At 45.6% G+C, this 8,515-nt stretch overlaps 1 protein-coding gene across 10 annotated transcripts in view; it reads left to right on the top strand.

Annotated features, from left to right (window-relative positions):
* Nucleotides 1–8,515, top strand: part of SORCS1 (sortilin related VPS10 domain containing receptor 1) — a 955,194-nt gene that overhangs the window by 198,743 nt on the left and 747,936 nt on the right. The gene's annotated exons all lie outside the window — the stretch shown is intronic.

Raw genomic sequence — 8,515 nt, 5'->3', positions numbered from 1 at the left:
GCTCACAATCTAAGCTCCCTATCTGTGGAGTCTGAGAAGATACTGGAGGAAACCCATGCAAACATGAGGAGAACATACAAACTCCTTGCAGATGTTGTCCTTGGTGGGATTTGATCCCAGGACTCCAGCGCTGCAAGGCTGCAGTGCTAACCACTGAGCCACTGTTATGCCCGATCTAATATATAAAGCTCAATGTGTGTGTCTGTGTGTATGTGTGTATGTCCGGAATTGGCATCCGCACCGTCGTAGCTACAGCCACAAAATTTTGCACAGTCACACGTCTGGACCCCGAGAGCGTCATAGGCTATGTTGTGAGGCAAAATTTTAACCCCGCGCGTTCCAATTCACCAAACAATTTTGCCCCTATCTACATAATGGGGAAAAAGTGAAAGGAAAAGTGTTGGAGGCAAATTGGTAGCTGCCAGATGTGAACAAGAATGAGAGCGATGGCGCCAAAGAGTATATACCGTACAGTTGCTAAGGTGGGGCCATGACATGGGAGACTCGCCACACACGGGGATATGAACACACACACAATGCGCCACACACTACCACGTGCTTCACCACATATTCCACCCTCAGCACACATTTCACCACACATTCACCAACCTCGCCACATAAAAGTCGCCACTCAAAACTCGCCACGCTGTCCCAGAGCTGTTTAAAAGATGAAACATGAGCTGTGATTGGTCGCTATCAGCAACAGTTTTCTTTGTAGACAGTTGTGGTAACTGAGGCCGATTATTCTTATCATTTCTATGGTGTTATCGTCTTTCTGTAAACCTGGAAATAACAATTTATTACCATGCGACCCAGACCACCCTCTGACACAGACTGCAGGGGGAAGCGCAGTATCACACAGGATAGGATTAGATACATGGCTCAGCAGTCAGTATCACACAGGAGAGGATTAGATACATGGCTCAGCAGTCAGTATCACACAGGAGAGGATTAGATACATGGCTCAGCAGTCAGTATCACACAGGAGAGGATTAGATACATGGCTCAGCAGTCAGTATCACACAGGAGAGGATTAGATACATGGCTCAGCAGTCAGTATCACACAGGAGAGGATTAGATACATAGCTCAGCAGTCAGTATCACACAGGATAGGATTAGATACACGGCTCCGCAGTCAGTATCACACAGGATAGGATTAGATACACAGCTCAGCAGTCAGTATCACACAGGATAGGATTAGATACATGGCTCATCAGTCAGTATCACACAGGAGAGGATTAGATACATAGCTCAGCAGTCAGTATCACACAGGATAGGATTAGATACACGGCTCCGCAGTCAGTATCACACAGGATAGGATTAGATACACAGCTCAACACACAGTATCACACAGAATAGGATTAGATACACGGCTCAGCAGTCAGTATCACACAGGATAGGATTAGATACACAGCTCAGCAGACAGTATTAGATACACGGCTCAGCAGTCAGTATCACACAGGAGAGGATTAGATACACGGCTCAGCACAGTATCACTCAGGATAGGATTAGAACAGTTTTCTTTGTAGACAGTTGTGGTAACTGAGGCCTATTATTCTTATCATTTCTATGGTGTTATCGTCCTTCTGTAAAGCTGGAAATAACAATTTATTAACGTGCCGACACAGACCACCCTCTGACACAGACTGCAGGGGGAGCCCAGTATCACACAGGATAGGATTAGATACATGGCTCAGCAGTCAATATCACACAGGAGAGGAATAGATACACGGCTCAGCAGTCAGTATCACACAGGAGAGGATTAGATACACAGCTGAGAAGTCAGTATCACACAGGAGAGGATTAGATACACAGCTCAGCAGTCAGTATCACACAAGAGAGGATTAGGTACACGGCTCAGCAGTCAGCATCACACAGGATAGGATTAGATACATGGCTCAGCAGTCAGTATCACACAGGATAAGATTAGATACACAGCTCAGCAGTCAGTATCACACAGGAGAGAATTAGATACACGGCTCAGCAGTCAGTATCACACAGGAGAGGATTAGATACACAGCTGAGCAGTCAGTATCACACAGGAGAGGATTAGATACACGGCTCAGCAGTCAGTATCACATAGGAGAGGATTAGATACACAGCTGAGCAGTCAGTATCACACAGGAGAGGATTAGATACACAGCTCAGCAGTCAGTATCACACAGGAGAGGATTAGGTACACGGCTCAGCAGTCAGTATAACGCAGGATAGAATTAGATACACGGCTCAGCAGTCAGTATCACACAGGATAAGGATTAGATACACGGCTCAGCAGTTAGTATTACACAGGATAGGATTAGATACACGGCTCAGCCGTCAGTATCACACAGGATAGGATTAGATACACGGCTCAGCAGTCAGTATCACACAGGATAGGATTAGATGCACGGCTCAGCAGTCAGTATCACACAGGATAGGATTAGATACACGGCTCAGCAGTCAGTATCACACAGGATAGGATTAGATGCACGGCTCAGCAGTCAGTATCACACAGGATAGGATTAGATGCACGTTTTTTATGTGCAATATATTCATTATAATTTGTTATAACTAACCACAGTTGGTTACTAGGCTCAGGCAACGCCGGGCTCTTCAGCTAGTATATAATACAGTGCTAACCACTGAGCCACTGTAATGCCCTATATATAGCACAGTGTAACCACTGAGCCAGTGTAATGCCCTGCATGTTTTACTATGGTTGCAGGCCATGATAGCGGCTGTCCAGGTCATCAGTCAGTCTTTGGTGCCCATGTAGGTTATTCTGGCACCAGGAATAGTTGGCGTGGAGCAGGTGATTGAGGCAACTGGAGAAAGGTGGCGGATCTAAGACCGGGGTTGGATCAGAGGAGGAGAATGGTGAGAATCGAAGCAGGGCAAAAAAAGGCAGGACTGGACACAAGCTACAGTATTACTTAGCGAGTGCCTTCATAGACTGACCATGTGTCCTACATCTAGACCACCGGCGTCCACCTTCCTGGGGTCCCCTATTGTCATGGACTTTTGATCAACAGTGAAAGCTACAAGTGACTGAGGGCAGTGGTAAAGTTGTGTTGCTGCCACCGTCCGGCCACTCTTGCCTTGCTCGTGAGTCCACCAGCACCTCGATGGCTCGCGGCTCCTCCCGGTGATCGTGGGTGACCCCCGATCAGTAAAGCTTTCCCAGTCTGGAGGATACAGCGAGTTCCCGTCTCGGGATTTAACCCTAAATCTGCCTCCGATTTCTCGTCTTCTGTGTGAAATACCAGCGAAGCGGCGGCGAATGTAAAATAGCGGCTTTTAGATAAATGCGGACATTTATTTTTAAAGACCTTGAAAAGTAAAGTAAAAGAGCATTATTTAATAGTAAGAGCCAAAAGAGGGCTTTCCGCTCCTCGCAGCCTCCTTTACATAATTCACCGCTCCTCGGTGCAGAGTGCTGACAGTTCATAAACCTGCAGTCAATTTGCAGATGGAGCAGAATCCCTGGAAGTTCGGAGACGGCAGATGTTCCCGTGTATTTTTAGTGAATTCAGCCTTGTCCTCGAAAAAAAAAAATAGCAATTATAAAAAAAGATCGTACAATACGAGCTCCGGCCTCAATACGCCATAAAGTCCCCTGTGACGTTCACGTGCCGCGCTGTGTATGTGGGTAATAATCAGGAGTAAGGGTGACGCAGGGTCAGGGCAGGATGTCGCCCACTGACTTCTGTTCTCCACCCGTACAGACCGTGACAGTTCAGTAATGACATCCATACTGGAAATACTCCCCGTACAGTGACGGTGACCAACTATGGGCTGGAATCCGTGCAAAGCAACCTTGGGGGCATCTGTCGCATGATCCATGGTGGCCACGCTCTCAGCTTTTATAGACTTCAGTGGGGCACGCCGTGACTTTATAGGAGATGACTCGAGTTCAGTCGGAGACTCACAGACAGGATTGGACTGGCCCACCAGAGAACCGGAGGATCCTCCGGTGGGCCCTGGTTTCTCCTTAAAGAGAGTTCATAGTGCAAACCTTGCAGATGCTATGGGAACTTTGAGTGGGGAGAAAGGTGGGCCCTCAGAATAAAATCCTCTAGTGGGCCCAATGTTTTTCAGTCTGACACTGCACACAGACCACAAAGCATTTTATCTGCAGTGCCAGTAAGGGGTTAATAATCAGTGACTTCCCCTGTCCTGCTGCAGCTCCATGCTTTCCTCCACTTGCTTCTTGTCTTCTGCCATTTTGCTGGATTGATAACCGGTCGGTTCCCTCCTCTCCAGCCACATTTATGTCTCATATCATCATATTTGGCCTTTTTGCAACTGGTTACATTGAATTAGGGCAGAATGAGAGGGCAGATTTCCATCTCGAGACGTTCCAATGGGGAAGATTTATGAAAACTGGCTTATATTTCGAAAGCATAGACTTAGGCTAAGACAGCGCTCCTATTTTTTTCAGTAAGGTTCCTCTTTGGTCTGTCTAGGGTAACTTTCTACAGTTCCACCTATTAGTTGGCTTCACCTTGCGCCTGAAGTTTGAGCCAAAATCTTGGAGCATTTTTTTGAAGGAAAGTGTTGACTAGTAGACCGTGCTCCTTGTCCACAAAGTCGTTCCCCTTGCAGAAAAGCCGTGTCCCTTGTCAGGCAAGGCATGGAAAGTGTCCAACACATGGAGGTGGAGGAGGCATTCTTGGAATCATGGCACCTGGCAGTTTAAAGAAACCGCAGTCCAATACAGACGATGGGAAAAGCAAAAGAGTCGGAGGACGGCAGCCGAAAAACCATACTAAAGACCCTATGAGGGCTGCAAAGAAGCAATGCCCAAGAAAGGAAAAAACAAGAAGCTGCGTTCTGTCTGGTATTTCTCTGGTTATCTCATAATAGAGGGTCCGTTTATTGGAACAATGGGTGTGTGGACGGGGTTCAAACATTCGCATTGTTGGAGAGAGAAAAGGATAAGGGGATGAGTGCCGAGACGCCCTGTGATCAGCTTGGAAGAGGGGCAAATCTGCAAAATAAGAAGTTGACCAAACTTTCCCAAACTTCAGGCCTAAACATCAGCTGTAGAGCCCGGTGAGAAATGACCCTCAGGACTTGTTACACTTTATGTTTCTCCTGCAAAATTGCCAACTATTTAATTATGACAATGTAACAAATTGTATCTGATGCTCTTTACAAGGAACAGAAGGACAATGACCCCACCGTCTTCATTCCTCCTGAAAGGTCTGGGTAGATACATCCGGGGCGTCCTGCGTTGTGTTCGGACGCTCAGCGCGCACTGTGCTGATGTCACACGAAGCGCTTGTCCCTGTGCCGAGGATTGTTTCACTGTAAAGTGCTGAGCAAATTGTGCCTGTAATGGACCATCAAGGGAGGAATGGGAGAAGATACAGATTAGATAGTAGAAAAAAACTTTTTAACAGTTAGAGTGATCAATGAGTGGAACAGACTGCCACGAGAGGTGGTGAGTTCTCCTTTGTGATGGTGTGATATGCTATGTGGATGTCATTTTTTGTATATTCCTATTTTTAACAATTCCAGTTATTTTCATAGTGTTTTTCTTATTACATTGTAAGTCTACAGCCTCACTGTATCTGTCTCTTGATGACCCCCTGTAGTGCATTAATCCCTAAGGCCTTTTGTTCTCCTCTGGGAGGCAACTTGTTGGACTACCCCTGGACAAGGAAGGGGGTAGGGGGAAGAACGGCAGTTGGACAGGTCAGTTCCGGTATAGACATGATGGTGAAAAGGCTGCATTTCAGAGAGAAGGATCCATTTTTATCCTCTGAATGCTAGAGTTGTGGAATCTCGTTTCCCTGGACATTTTATCCTGATACTGGACTGCATTCTTATTCTGGACTATCTTAGCCTTTGTGTGGTGGACTGAATATGGACCTTTTCGTATTTTTGCCTGAGTAAAGGTCTTGGAATTGTTCACTCTTCGCTTGCTCTGTTGATTGTGTGATACCAGAGAAGGACCCTGTGACATCCTTCAATGGAAGTCTTCACACAGAGGCTGGACACAGAGGTGGTGAGTTCTCCTTCAATGGAAGTCTTCACACAGAGGCTGGACAGACATCTGTCTGAGATGGTTTACTGAATTCCGCATTGAGCAGGGGGTTGGACACGATGACCCCGGAGGTCCCTTCCAATTTTACATTTTATGATTGTAGGATTCTATGATCAAATCCAATTTAAAGGGAAATGTACCAGGTTTTCTTTTTTATGTCTATTCTGTTATCGATAGGGAATATGGAGGGGTGATGGGATGAAAAAGTGACAACTGCCCCATCTGTGGGGTTCAGAGGCGCTGTGATTCCATAACAAGTGAATATATTGGAAAACACACTGGACCTTTAAAGAGTTTACAGAGGTCAGCCACAATGAAAGGAGCACGGACAAACCGGAGGTCCCTTACTGGTGAGTTATTATTGGCGGTGCTCCAGTTTGGACAGAGCTATACAATTACTGAATAACATAGTACCACAATTGTAGGCCATGAGCCTCAGGTCAAAGGTGGAGCCCCTCTGGATGGAGACCCCTGGGGTCAGCGCTGGGCATGAGCCATGAAACAGATGCTTCCTTCTTCTTGGGCCTCGTGTCGAGCACTCTAGTTTTTCATGTTAATGACTATGTAAGGAATGTTCTTAGCATTTCTGTAGAATAACCTTTAATAATATAATCCTACAGCAATTATCTCCCTATACCGCCTGGTATAAGCTTCTTATGTAAGCGCCCGCTCTATAGATCAGAAGAGCACATGGCGTTCATTACCGCTATTGTGTTTGTGCTGAATATATCTGTGAGAATAAAGGTTCACTCTTGATATCGCCGCCTTGTTACCATCATAAATGTTAGAAGTATTCATAAACGAATGCAGAAATCTGATAGAGGAAAAATAGAAAATTCACCTCTGGCATAGTCTTTTTATGAGGTTTTCAGCCCATGAAATATAATAATTCCACCATATTTGTAGCTACTTTCTCCTACAGAAAAGCTCATTGGCTGAGGCACGGTCATGTGATCATTAAGTTCCTCCCATGAGGGGAAAATACATCAAAGCTCTCAATACATTGGAGCAATTTGTGATGTTTGCATCGATGTTAGTCTGGTTAATACATTGTAACAGCCAATATCTGGTCCTGCAAAAGTCCTCCTAAGTCAAAATGCCAATCTAAGGGCGAACAGCTGCTGGAGGGGGGGCGTCGATCATTATACCGTATCCATAGAGAAGCTGTGTGATAGGAAGATACTTCTGGAGGAAAGGCCTCCTGACAAATTTAAATGGGGCCCACCTCTTTGTGTCGGCTTTTGAACAGTCGCATCAATTTCCCAAAGCTTTTCTTTTCTATCTTATTATTTCCTCCATGGGCCGTAATGTAACATTTATAACAGTATCCCCATTTTTTTATATGAATTTTTTTTTTGCTGACACCGGTTGAAAATTAAAAGGAAAGAAAAGGACATTTTTCTATGACCACAAAGGGCCATTAAAATGCATTTTAAATTGTGTTATCTTTTGGCAATAATTATTTTTATGTATTGGAAACATCTTCTTTTCGATGTGGGTAGGGCTAGAAACTGCAGTTCGCTCTGATAGCAGCTTTCTTTTTTTAATTTTCAAAATTGTGTTTAATTTTTGTTTTTTATTGCTTTTATTTATTTATTTTGGGTGGATGGTGTATCAATATTTAATTGCATTTTTTTATTATTACCGATTTCCCCTGTAACTTCAGATGCTATATTAGCCCCAGTTACAGAGTAAATTCAACCTCCTGGCTGTATAGCAGACATGATCTGGATCGACTAAGACCCAGCAGCTTTTGCTTTCTCTTAACACCAAGAATCGGGAGGATAAAGTGATGCTTCTTCTTCCTGGACTGTATACACAGTGATCATTCAGCACTGTGTATACAACAATCAAGAAGATAGAGATGGTGGACTATCTCAACTCCCAGCTCCGTGCAGCTGCTGACTCTACAATGACACTCTAAAGCATCACTACAGACACTCTAAAGCATCACTGCAGAGACACTCTAAAGCATCACTGCAGAGACACTCTAAAGCATCGCTGCAGAGACACTCTAAAGCATCACTCTAAAGCATCACTGCAGAGAGATTCTAAAGCATCACTGCAGAGACACTCTAAAGCATCACTGCAGACACTTTAAAGAATCACTGCAGAGACACTCTAAAGCATCACTGCCAGGGCTGCCACTAGGAATTTCGGGGCCCCATACTGGTAAAAAAAACACAAGCTCTTCTTTTCTTACCTGGCCACGGTCCAGCGGCGAAGCTCCGGGCGTCCCTCCATGCAGAAGCGCGCACTCGCCGGTGACTGACAATGACGTCAGACGCCAGCGACTGACAATGACGTCAGACGCCGGCGAGGTGCGCGCTGCGGCGGACGTCAGCTGCCAGCCTCCAATTGACTGGCCGCTGGCGGCTGTTAACTATTGACGTGCGGCGCGGGCCCGCATGTCAATAGCTATCATTTGCTGCAGCGCTGAGGGCCCGGTTTAGCATGCCGGTAGGGCCCGGTGACCAGAGGAGA

This window comes from Dendrobates tinctorius, unplaced genomic scaffold, assembly GCF_039654945.1.
Source record: "Dendrobates tinctorius isolate UK_male_01 unplaced genomic scaffold, ASM3965494v1 ptg000196l, whole genome shotgun sequence".
In the NCBI taxonomy this organism is placed as follows: Eukaryota; Metazoa; Chordata; class Amphibia; order Anura; family Dendrobatidae; genus Dendrobates; species Dendrobates tinctorius.
The sequence above is the reverse complement of the archived record's forward strand: the minus strand, read 5'-3'. Positions and strand labels throughout refer to the sequence as shown.